Source organism: Typopeltis vanoorti, chromosome 2 (genome assembly GCF_054136105.1).
Source record: "Typopeltis vanoorti isolate ZY-2024b chromosome 2, IOZ_Tvanoo_1.0, whole genome shotgun sequence".
In the NCBI taxonomy this organism is placed as follows: Eukaryota; Metazoa; Arthropoda; class Arachnida; order Uropygi; family Thelyphonidae; genus Typopeltis; species Typopeltis vanoorti.
In genome coordinates, this window is record NC_143550.1 from 151,949,337 (window position 1) to 151,963,360 (window position 14,024).

A 14,024-nucleotide genomic window follows, 5' to 3' on the forward strand; every position below is an offset into this window, starting at 1 on the left:
TAAGCAAATGAGGGCAAGTTCTTATATCTGTTAATTGTGTGTTTTCTTCTGGCCACTTTGAGAGATCAAAATCCCAAATTCCGTGGGCAAAACCCATTCATCGCCGCTTGAGACTGATAACACCTCGTATTACCCTTTCTAGGAAATCAAGCTTCTTGACTTTCTAGGGGTATCATTCCTGCTTCAGCTACGGAATTTCAGTATTACGAGCTTCGCGATTCATTCAGCAAGTAATCAAAGAAAGGTGGAGATCAACACAAATTCAGGACAAAATACTGCTACTTACGTCCCACTGAGAACAAAATGAGTGAGAGGATAAAAAGAAATCCTCTAGCATCTTTTTACCGCCCCCCCTAAAAATTACCTGACGTTCTTCTAACCATATTTTTTCGAAATTGGTCTCTATCTTTAATCTTCTCCATCATCTGAGTTAATGGCTCTCATTGATTTTAGATGTTATGGTGCTCTTTATTCAGTCTGAACAGTGAACTCAATTTTGTGCAGTTGGTTTGTATCTTGGTGAACAGTATAAAACTTACACACACATGAACTAAAACTTGATGACCACTCTCGACTTTATCTAGCCAAACAAACTGTACAGTTGGCATAAACAAGGCGGTAGCGGTGGTGTCCAAGAATGTTATCACTGGGTCTTCTCATCCCCCAATGAATGCATGTTGATCGCCAATTCTTTCCAGGGAATTGGGTTTGGACTAGATTATCACCTTTCATGGTGATAATGTGGCTCGATATACTGTATTTGGATTTTTCCAGCAAGACAACACTCGGTGTCATATGGTTCACAATATGCAAACTTGGTTCGGCTAGAAAAGCACTTAAATGAAACCATTTAAGTGCTTTTCTAGCTGCCTAATTCTCTGAGTTTAATTGTACCGAGCTTTTGGGATCATGTTGCTCGCAGCATCCGCTGGTTCACACCAGTGTTTCATTTGGTCACTGATCTCTGGGATGTTATTCTGTGTGGTTGATCCAGAATACTTCAAGGCACTTTCCGTGGTCTAATGGAGTCGCCCCAAGAATAATGCAAGAATAAGGAGGCCGCACGATACTAGTTAGGTGGTCATAACGTTTTGTCCATCGGAGTATAATTTTAATTATGGTGGTTCTATTATTTTTTTTTAATGATAACACTTTCTGCAGAGTTGGCTAATCTTTATCTGAAAGGAAAACATTTCACCTATCTTGCCGTCTCCAGTTTTAAGCCATCCAAACTGAATTGTGGGATATTTTTATTATATTAATAGAAAAGGAAATCAAACTAGTTTTTATAGACATCTTCATCTCCCATCTTCTTCAGGTGAACTAACTGCTTCTGTTTATCGCAAACCTACCTTCACTTGAGACCTACCTTCACTTGAAGCTACATGCAAAGGCAGCCAAATCACCAACCTCCTCGAAAAGTGGAATCAAAACTTTTGGACGTCAAGCGCTTCATTCATCTCAATGACTGCTGAGAACAAATTTTGCAACGCGTTTAGGATTCATAAAAGCTTACCTCAAAAACAATGAAGAGGAATTTTAATCCAATATATATCTGGTGTCTCTGAATCAATATCAAGAATCCTTTTAAGATGCAACTAGTGGCTGCATTTATTCCTTTCAACAAACTCTTCTCTTGGTTCCCATCTTCTAAAGATAATCGATCTCCTCTTACTTTTTCTGGCATCTACCAAATTCCTTGTGACTATCGCGTTTTCTACTTGAGAAAAACTGAAAGTTCTGTAGAAAAAAGATTACAAGAATACTAACTTTACATTTCTAACAGAAAATCTGATTGAACTGACCAAGAAAAACACGGAATTGATACCTACAACAATATCCTCTGTTCCGAAAGACGTTTGCTCCATCATTGCTACCGAAAGTTCTAACGTTTGCTTAAAAATATAACGCTGGAATCTTAATCCATCTTCCGAACCTAAATCGGAATGACTGCTTATCCTGACCGAAGACATGGAAAAATCAGTTTCTAATCAGGCACCATTATTATTCATTAAAAACGTATATAAAAATATTAAAATCTTCAAACCAATGAAGGTTTTCTTGTGTTCTGGCTGATTTTGTTCGAAACTTCATAACTGACTACTATATATCATTTGATGGTGTATCACACTTTACTTTGTAAAAAACTGTTTATAACAATGATACAGCCAATATGGCTAACATGTCTCATGTATTTTCATCTAGAAATTGAAAGTTCAATCCTGACACTGCAGAAATCCCACTAAACATGTTGAAGAAATTTCGTACAAAGTAAATTACAATACTTTTGTTTTATCAAAAGTTACAAATTTCCTAAGGACGTAGTTCAGGAGGTAATGTACAGTGCTTACAGAAAACTATGCTGAAAGGCACTTCTGTATGGAATATGTCCACCACGAACTGCGATAGAACTCTCACAACGTGGTGCCATGATAAGCATCAAGTGACTCAATTCTTGAAGCAAATGGGCCCACTCCTTCTTAGGAGCGACGATAAAGCCTTGTTTGTTTTCTCGAGGAGAATTTTGAACAGCAATGCATCTCCGTATTGTTACCCAAATTGCTCTATGGAGTTCAGATCTGAGGACAGCGGTGGTCACTCGATTCAATTAACATTCTCAGTCTCCATAAGTATCTCTATTGCTCGTGTACGATGTGGTGTGGTATTGTCATCCACATAAATCATTCTTTGCTTACATCACCACGGAACAATATTCCACGATGTTGAAGAACTTTGTTGCAGTATTGCACACGAGTCACAGCCCATTTTTGCAGGCCCTGTAACTGTGCGTTGATTAAGCATAATGCTTCCCCCACACCATGACACCAGCACCGCCCTATCTATCCCTTTCAAGGACATTCTCTCAATGATAAGCAGTACCATTTTCACGCCAGATGAAGTGTCGGCTGGAATCGGAGGAAGGACTAAAAAGATTCTCATCTGTAAAGAGTACATTTGTTCATTGACATGTTGTCCAATTTTAATGGCTACAGCACCACTGAAAACGTGCTCTACCATGAGCTGAAGATAAAGGGATGCAGACTATAGGCCTTCGGGTGTATAGGCATACGTGTCGCACATATAAAGGAAGAGTTTATCGATGTATCCGCGTACCTGTGCTTGAATGGAGGGAATTGCAAACTGACCTGCCGAGGTGCGTCGATTACGTTTTATTGTTATAACCAAACGTCGGTCTTCACGCTTCGTGGTAGAGTGAGGGCGACCTTTCTGAAAATGTCTGAAACAAATTTCATTGGTATGAACCGATGGTCAGAGCAGGGATACAACGCTATATTACATTCCAAACTCTCTGCCAATATTAGTAATTGTCTGGATTTCTTCAAGCTTTCCAGTAATTCTACCTCGCATGAAATCATCTAGATATTCTCTTTGAGACATCACAAGACATCCAAGTTTGCAACTTAATTCCTTCACGGAAAGAGCTTTTCAAACATAATTAGTTTAGCGCAGATAAAATAGTATAAAAAGTCTTGCTGCCTTTTATCCTGTTGAGTGCTACGATGTGATCCCTTTGCGTGCGATTCGAAAATTTGAATGTGTACACCCAACTCAAAATCATCATTTATATAAATTGGTACAAGCTAATTCGTCTGAATTTGCGTTTGTAACCTTCGGAAATAATGTTCATTCTTAGGTTTTAGACGCCAGTGTAAAATTCCTCACGTATTAAGGAAACATAATCAGAAATGAAACAAAATAAAATGCAAAATGTCATTTTTAATGAAAAAATGGTCATGCACAAGCTATAATTGAAAAAAAAACTGGAACATACCTGGCAATGACAAATTACATGGATATTGGTTAAAAGATAAAGATAAGAGTGGGAACAACGAGACCAATAACATTCTTGCCAACTATGCTCACAGCTATTCACTTCAATCATGGCAATTTCTATATACCACTACTTTTCAGATAATGAAATTTATCCGATTGAAGGCAAGCTGAATTATAAAAAATCTAGAGGAAGAAAAGAACACATCCTTATTGATGAAATCATCCTTAGAAATTCAAAGACGAAAAAGGAATTTCAAGGTGATAAGGACAGACTACACGGAAGTATTCGACTCTTTTCCACTCCTGAATCCTAAAAGCACTAGATATATTTGGAATTAGCAAAGACAAAAACTCCGTGGCGTAATTGGAAAAAGAGCTAAGAACGATCTGAAGGGTTTCAAAACTTTGGGTTTGCATCCCGTACAGGAAAATCGGTCATGAGAACATATTCAATTCATGACAAAAACATATTATTGTTGATGGTGATGGATGGTAGATGGTTTCGTGTGTAGCTGGTGATAGCATTGTGCGTAATTAAGTGAGGAATGTAAGAATAGGGGTGAAGTAAAGAAAGAACAAAAACAGATTGAGAATTTGTTTTGAAACAAATTCTCAAAAAAAAAAAAAAAAAGGGTCATACATAATTTCAGTTGATTTAATATTTATTTTATGGAAGGTAGGAAAGGACAAGAAGGAATTCTTGGAAGCGAAAATGAATGCCGCTAAGATGAGATGGGGGATGATATGTAGATTTTTCTCTCACATAATTGTTCGTTATTGGAATGTGGAATGATCGCCAATTTAATGTTAATTCAATTGCAATCATTTTTGATTGTCATTCTATCATACTTTTTCTATCATACTACCATACTTGTTCTTGAAATCATTCACACTGCATGCGCGGTTTCAATGAATTCAAGAACAAGTATGATAGCTGGTGAGAGTATCATGCGATCAACCTCGATGGGCCTGATTATCCCCGGAGGTCTCACTTAATAATACACAATTTACACAGAGTTTATCTTTTCAAAGAAATTACATGAGCGTAGGGTACATTTTGTAACATGTTATTTAATTATTATGATTAGGACAATATAATACTATAATTAATGTTAAAATTATAGTAATCCCAACCAAAACAGTTTTCAATTACAGTTTTACATTAAAACAGTTAAACAGCTATTTTTGCCATTTACATTTTAATTTTACAATTAATTTTTATTCACAATTCACATTAACAATTATTTTTTTTGATTAACATGCAATAGATAATGCTAAATGCATTCATTTCACTTTCCGCAATAATAATTAAAATAAAAAAATTCGACAGCAACAATGGACAAAGAAAATTTAAAATTTTACAACTTTACAATTTTGTGCAAACCACGTGTACAATTCGGTACATTACTTTACTTTCGCTTATCATTACCTCTCAGAGAATGACATACATTTTATAATATTTAGGCAACAGTGCCATCTATAATTTCTAACGTTACACTTTTCACTCTTAATATCTTTATAATTGCATAACGTGGAATTCATATAACAGAATAATAACGATCACAGTAGTTGTTTGCAAGTATAGTTCACAGGTACACAAGGTAGTTGATATGATTACATGTTCTATTTTACTTTTTACTATATATATATATATATATATATTTTTTTTTTTTTTTTTAAATTTCAGAAAGTGTTATCTTTATCACACTGCTATTTACAGTTAGACTATTCACATATTATATTTTCAGTTTAGTACAGAATGTTATATGATAATAATAGCAATATTAATAATAATAGTAAATATCATCCTTATTATTATCAATTAATGTATTGTGACTTTGTAGTTAATTATAGTGATTGGCGAATGAGGATTATTTGATTACGCTGTGCTAATCCCACCTACTTCGAAGCTAGGGTTAGCTTTTAGGAAGAGAGTGGGATTAGCATACACTGTTTATGTTTGTTATTTTTTATGGGTGGAAGGCAGATGTTGGATTCTGGTGGTTTGTGAAGTGAAAATAGGTGTGAATGTTATATTAATTGTGTTGGTATGGCTTTTACAGTTTGTGTCTTAATGTTATGTAGTAATAATAATAATAATATATTTTTTGGTGATTTATAGCCTCCCTCGATGAGTTCTTCACTCCCTGGAGGTCAAATGTTTTTTCACTTTATTGTGTCTTGCATACATATAATAATTGCATTATATAATGATAGAAATTACAAAATTACAAAATATGATAATAATATATATTTTTTTAATTCAATGATTTTTTAAAAATTAAAGTTATGATTGCATATTATGAATTTACAAAACATGTTGTTCTAGTTTTTTACAGTAAATTTCATACATATTTTTCTGTTTTTTGTATAATGTGTTAATAATAGTTACTATAGATGGTAATTTATAGTTTGCAATTGGATGAGATTACATTTTTAACAGCATTTATAGTATAACAGTGAGTTATATATATTTTACAATTTTTGCTTTTAATCTTTCTAACCTCTGTAACTACAGCAATTCAATGTAATAAATAATTCTTTTTTTTTTCTGTTGATCTCGGTTGACATGTAGTGTCTCTGCTTGCATCCTCGAAGCTTTTTGATAAACTTATCTGAGGATGACACCAGTTAGATACTTTTTTTTTATTCATTTGATTGCTGTGTTGGAAGTAAGCTGATGTTTTGGAGGTCAAATGAATGATCTGAAAGGTCTGATCAAAGTGAAATTGCTCGTATATTCTGGTGGTATTGCATCTGTCTTGATGGTTCACATTCATTTTTATTTGTTCTTTTTGAACTAATTAGGGGAGTGTTTTCTTTTCACTATGGCAGGCTTTCTATGTCTTCTGAGTTTTTAATTTGCATCAGCTTTGAGGTTTGTGACTTCCTCAAGAATATCTTGGCATCTCTGATCCACAAAAATTGGTAACGTTTTCTGTTTTTGCTTCTCTTGCTGAGTACAACAGATTCTGGTTGAATGGTGTTAAATATTTGGACAGGAAGATTGGTGTATTGTCATGCAATGTACTCAAGTCCTTGGCAACTAGTTTTTTCTGTGCTAGCTTTTATGAGATTGTCTCTTGTGTACTTACTTGTAAGACGAAATATGATTGATGCAGGTCCTGGCAAGCCTTGTTTTTTGCTCTTCTTAGGAATCTGATTTATTGTCTGAATGTGGTTAAACTATAAGGAGGGATACCAATTGCATGGCCTAATTTTAAAACTACGTTTCTGAGGTTTTCTGTAGGTGCAGTTTCAGGAAGACCATTTATGACAAGATCTCCTTTATGTTGTTGCTAATTTAAACGCTCGTATTATAGTTTTAGAGAATGAAGTTCTTGATCGAGTTCGGATGTCTCTTTCATCAAATTGTGTTGCCTGTCATTTAGTGCGTTAATGCTGATTTTAATGTCTTTTACGTTTGCAACACTTCTATCGCTGCTAAATTATTATGTTCGACCAAATCTTCATATTCGCTGGATTTTTTATGTTGTTTGTTCGTTCTGTTTGTCAGAGAGTTCTTGCACAAGATCTACTAAGCTGGCTTTTATAGTCTCTAGACCGTTTTCTATTAGTACGTTTAAAGAGTTGAAATTATTGGACTCACCTGCATTTTTTGTCTGTTCAGTTCATAGTCTGATTTTGCCTCCGGTATAATCGGCTGCGTCGTAGGTGGGCTGCCTTAGGTGCGTTTCTTTGTTCTTCCTGCAGAGCATGCACTTCCATTCCTCACGTGTTGCATTGGATTTGCGTTGCTATGTTATTATTATTATTATTATTATTATTATTATTATTATTACTATCAGAAAATATTCTACCAAGCAAGGAAAGTAAAAACAGAAAACAATTACCAGTTTATATGGATAAGAGACAGCAAAATATTCCTTAGAAAGACACAAGACGCAAAACCAATCGAAATAAAATCCAGAGATGACCTCAACAGGCTGTCACATTGAAAGGAATATTGACAACTCGTAAAGAAGAAACAGCACACCAACCAACATGAATGCACACCATCAAGCAGACGTAATCACCCCGGAACATGATAATTGCCACATTCTGAAATCAATATCAGAATGGAAACAACTTGCAATCCCCAAAAAAGGACTATCTATTCTCCACATCAACATCAGAAGCATTCAAAAATACTGGCTGACCCTGCAAGCTTATCTGAAGGAAGATATAGACGAAATAGACATTTTAATACTGACTGAAGTATCTACGACAAACGAAGAGGCACCCTCCTACCAAATGCCACACTTCCAACAACACAAACACTGCAGACACACAAAACGAGGCGGTGGTATAATAATATTTACCAAACATAAACTAGAAGTAACAGAAATAAACTATAAATTAGAATACGCAGAAAGCATATGCATCGAAATTAAAAACATCAAACAAGAAAACTCCCTGATATTAAACGCAATATACAGACCACCGAACTTAAGCACCACAAAATTCCTAGAAGAACTAAACAGATGGCTTTCAGCCACGAACGTAGGCACCTCAAAATACTTGATAATAATAGGAGACATTAATATAAGCATTAGGAACATAAATAACAACACAGAACAATACCTAGACCTATTGTCGGCATATAACATAACCCCATCCATACAGTCGTATACACGAGAAGAAATAGTCGGAAACACAACAACCTCAACCTGCATTGATCATATAAATATAAGGGCCCCTCCAAACAGCCACACAGCAGCCGTCATAACATGCAAACTAGCAGACCACTATTTCACAGCATTGCAGTTACACACTGAACCAGAACCCATACAAATCACTGAGACTACAAAACAGTATCATAGCATTGTAAACGAAGCAATAGCGAACGATGAAATCAGAAAAACAGACTGGATGCAGATAGCATCTCTAGACTCTGCTGAAGCTGTATATAATAATCTCAAACTTGCATTTAACAAAATATATAACAAAGCATTAACAAAAATAAAAATACGCCCCCAAACGAAACAAAATCCATGGATAACAGACAACATACTAACAGACATACAAAGAAAAGATGCCCTATGGAAACAACTGAAGAAGTCGCCAAACAATATCGCTTTAAAAGCTGAATACAAAAGAAAACGGAATCTCCTAACAACCCAGATTAGAACGGCAAAAAGAAACTATTCTGGCAACAAATTAACAACCGCGCAGAATGACATAAAGGAAACCTGGCACCTGATTAATGAAATGCTGGACAATATACACAGAACCACTGCTTTAGGAACAATATACACAGAACCACTGCCTCAGAAACAATAAAACACAGCTTTGCCTGCGACCCCAAATCCCTCAAACAGTTGGCAAACAACTTTAATCAGCACTTCGTGAACTCTGTCCAAAAGCTACAAGAAACAACCTTTCCTCACATAAACGAACATTCTCCACTAGGTCCACGAGCAACCCAGTCGATGTGGTTCCCCACAGTAACAAAAGAAGAACTATCACTGGCAATTCAACAAATTAATCCTAACAAAGGACCGGGGATAGACGGAATCAGACCAAAAGACATCAAGAAACACTCAACCGACCTACTTCCAGTTATACAAAAACTGTTAAATAAAATCTTCGAAACGGGACACATACCTGAAACACTGAAGACTGCATTAATCACACCAATATACAAACAGGGAAAAAGAAACATAATAAGTTTTTATGCTTTGCCTGCGACCCCAAATCCCTCAAACAGTTGGCAAACAACTTTAATCAGCACTTCGTTAACTCTGTCCAAAAGCTACAAGAAACAACCTTTCCTCACATAAACGAACATTCTCCACTAGGTCCACGAGCAACCCAGTCGATATGGTTCCCCACAGTAACAAAAGAAGAACTATCACTGGCAATTCAACAAATTAATCCTAACAAAGGACCGGGGATAGATGGAATCAGACCAAAAGACATCAAGAAACACTCAACCGACCTACTTCCAGTTATACAAAAACTGTTAAATAAAATCTTCGAAACTGGACACATACCTGAAACACTGAAGACTGCATTAATCACACCAATATACAAACAGGGAAAAAGAAACATAATAAGTAATTACAGACCTATCGCCACGCTGCCTGTAATCAACCAAATCATGGAGCGCATTGTACATCAAAAACTCTCCACATACGTTGAAAAATTTCAAATCATACCCAAAACACAATATGGCTTTCAAAAAAATAAAGGAACAGCAACACTCCTGGAAGATTTCACAGATCTAATAAACGCCGCATTGGATAAAAACAGAATAACATTAGTGGTCTTCATTGACCTAACAAAAGCATTTTAACACACTAACACATAAAACCTTGTTAACGAAACTTACCCATATCGGAATTGGAGGTCGTCTACTCCAGTGGTTTAAAGCATACACGAAAAACAGAAAGCACATCACCCGTATAGGATCAGCACACAGCAAAGAGGTACATGTAACCTGTGGAGTACCACAAGGAGCTGTCCTATCTCCCATTCTATTTAACATATACACACACGACATAAGCCAACTCCCCCTAAAAAGTAAAATCTTCCAGTATGCAGACGACACGGCCATAGTATCCATTCACAACAATGCAAATATCGCTTACAAAAATATGCAACACGACATCAATCAAATCACTAACTGGTTAACCGAAAACGGCATATCTTTAAACCCTGGAAAAACAAAGCTGATGATATTCAAAAACCACCAAACCCTGCCCATAGAAACTAAATATCTCACTATCAAACATTCATCCTCCTATACACAAAGTGCAGAACCTAAAATCACAACCATCACACAGGTGAAAACAACACGCTACCTTGGACTTCACTTCGATGCAGATCAAAGTTGGAATAGCCATACAAACTACCTACATACCAAGCTTAGGATAATAGCAAGCAAACTATATAGATTAAAAGACATTGCCCCAACCCACATAAAAATACTAATCTATAAAGCATTATGTGAAAACATTTTTAAGATATGCAATCACATCATACGCATTCTGCGCAGACTACAGACTTAATAGGCTACAATGGTTGCAAGATAAAATGATAAAACTGATATTCTGGGAACAACCCACTCTTATGCAGGAAGCACGGACAAAACACAAAATATTTAAGGTGAAACACTTACGCCACTACACAGTCATGTTAAAACACTACTACAGCCCAACATATAGAGTAACCAGGACAACATATCAAATAACAAGACCACAGTCAACAAACTACATAACTCTTATGCAGGAAGCACGGACAAAACACAAAATATTTAAGGTGAAACACTTACGCCACTACACAGTCATGTTAAAACACTACTACAGCCCAACATATAGAGTAACCAGGACAACATATCAAATAACAAGACCACAGTCAACAAACTACATAACATATAAGTACAACAATCATCTCGGCAAGCCACCCGAAACTTCTACGTACCTGACATGATAAACAAACTGCCGTTCGACAACAGAAACCTAGGAACATACAGAGAGCTGAAACAGGCGCTATATAAATATTATAGCGAGAACGAAAATTAGAGCAATTCCTGTCTCTCTCTCCCCCACCACACACACACACACACACACACACACACACACACACACACACACACACACACACACACACACACACACACACACACACACACACCTATGACAACCCCCCTCTCAAAAACTATCACTACAAGAACATAAAGAAACAAACACACCACGTCTAAATCCAACCCTATTTGCACAAAAATAAAAATTTAAAAAAAAGAAAAAAAAGTTAAACTGTAATAGCAGTCGAAGTCTTTCAAGCACGTACCAACAAACAGTAAAATCAACACCTGGCTTGTGACCAGTATAGGAACACAACCATGAAACCACCACCCTCTGTCATCTATTATCTTCCTCAGATAAGCTCTGCTAAGCTTCGAGGAAGAAAATTACACTAACTTTCAAGAATCTGTTATACACACTTGTAATGCGTTATAAATATTATTTATATATAATTACTACAGCAACTATGTATGCAATTCATCTGAGACAAAAAAAAAAATCTGTATAATCATTATAGTAATTACTGTAAAAATTATCATTGTATGTAACTTATACTGAGACATAACAATTTTTTTTTCTTAATAAAAAAAAAAAAAAAATTATTACTATTATACTCAAGATAACTATTGTATATATGTATGTGTTAATATTTCAGCAGTGAACAAAAATATTATTTATTTAAAAAAAAAATTATTATAATTTAAAAATATTAATAACTCGCCAGTATTTGTTATTCACAATTGTAATGTATTATAAATATTATGTATATATATACGTTTATATAAAACTATTGTTGTAATTTATCTGAGACAATAAAATGTTTAAAAAAAAAAATTATTATTATTATCCCGGGCAACTCCAAGGAATCCACAGACTCATCGAGGGAGTCCCTAACATCATGTCAAGAACAACTATTCGACATTCACACAGTATCTATCATACCTCGCCTTGAACTTATTCACAGTCATAGCACCCACAACAGACTCTGGCAGCTTATTCCACTTATTCACCACTCTACAAGTAAAAAAAAATCTAGCTCTAACACCCCTGCTAACCACATTCTTGCCCAGCTTCCATGTATGCCCCTAGTCCTCCCACCACCAGTCCTATTCTCAAAAATATCTTCTGGATTAATCTTATAGAAACCCTTCAGTAATTTGAATGCCTCAATCATATCACCCCTTTTCCGCCTATCGACCAATTTTTGCAACCCACAAATCTTCAACCTGTTCTCATAAGGTTCATTCCACAGACCTGCTATCATCTTGGTCACTCGTCTCTGGATCCTCTCCACCTCCTCCCCATCAAGAAGAAACCTGGCGCCCATATCTGGGCCCATAGTCTAGATGGGGTCTTATCAAGGCTCGATACAGAGGAAAAATAACTTGCTTGTCTCTGCTTGTTAAAGTATTTTTTAGAAGCCAAGTGATTTGATGAGCTGATTTAGCCACTTTTGCAATGTGCCCCCTAAACTTCAGTTCCCTATCCACCAACATTCCCAAATCCCTGGTCTCATCAATCTCCTGGAGTACGGTTCCACCAATGTGATATACTGCTGCTAATCTTTTAACCCAAAAATGTGCTTAATTGGGAGTCTCAAACAATCCCTCTTTGATTTTCTACGCATCTGTGCAATTGAGATTCCAACATTAGGTTCACATGGCATCTGGAGTCTGATGGTTAGCTATCTTTCTTGAATTTCTGGAAGTATCTATAAAATGATCCCACTGGAATGAAAGGAATGTACGATACTCCCGTTGACCAAGATATGTAAATTATATGGTTTGCTGCTGAATTTGTCTTAGTAAGTTTTGTTAATCGCTGGAAGATTATCTTTTTGAAATTTTGTGATATGTTTGTGAGGGCGTAATTGAATGAGTCTGGTACTTCCTCTTGGCTCGTTAATTCGTTAAGTAATTCGTTAAAAGGAACTATGTTTCCTACGTTTAGCGGTGTTGATGTGGGTATGAGGCTGCTGAGGAGGCATGTTAGAACCAAATCTCATAAATAAAAATATTTCATACTAAATTTAAAGATAATCACTATGGAATTATCGTTAATAGCACATATACTACGAAATGTCATTACTGAGTTCTTAAACATCTTCTGACGTCCGACTGTTTAATCACAATCATATGCAGAAAATGCAAACAGAAATCGAGTCTAACCCTTGGGGATTCCTCTTTCTGCAGCAGTAACGCGCTTTTATATGGAAATCTTTTGGAAAAAGCCTTAAAACAATAGCCTCTCAAACATAAGATATGGAAAAGGTATATAGATGATATATGCTTAATTTGGAGTCTCAAAGAATCCCTTTTTGATTTTCTACGCATCTGAACAATCGAGATTCCAACATTAGGTTCATATGGCATCTGGTATCTGATGGTTAGCTATCTTTCTTGAATTTCTGGAAGTATCTGTAAAATGCGGAAAATAAAACATCGCTATCCACATGAGACCAACCATCAACGATAAATACCTCCAGTCCTGTATATAATATTAAAAAGTGCAAAACTTAGGAGTTATTTCAATGGAATTAATCCACATTATACGCTTAACTTGTGTGTTTATCGTTGTAAAAAAAAGGAATGTTAGAATTTACTCGAGATCTTTACTCTGCATTTGAAAATAGTTCTGATATCAGTGATATTAATCTTACGTATGTACGTGTGTACGTTTACTATGATCTACGTACGTATG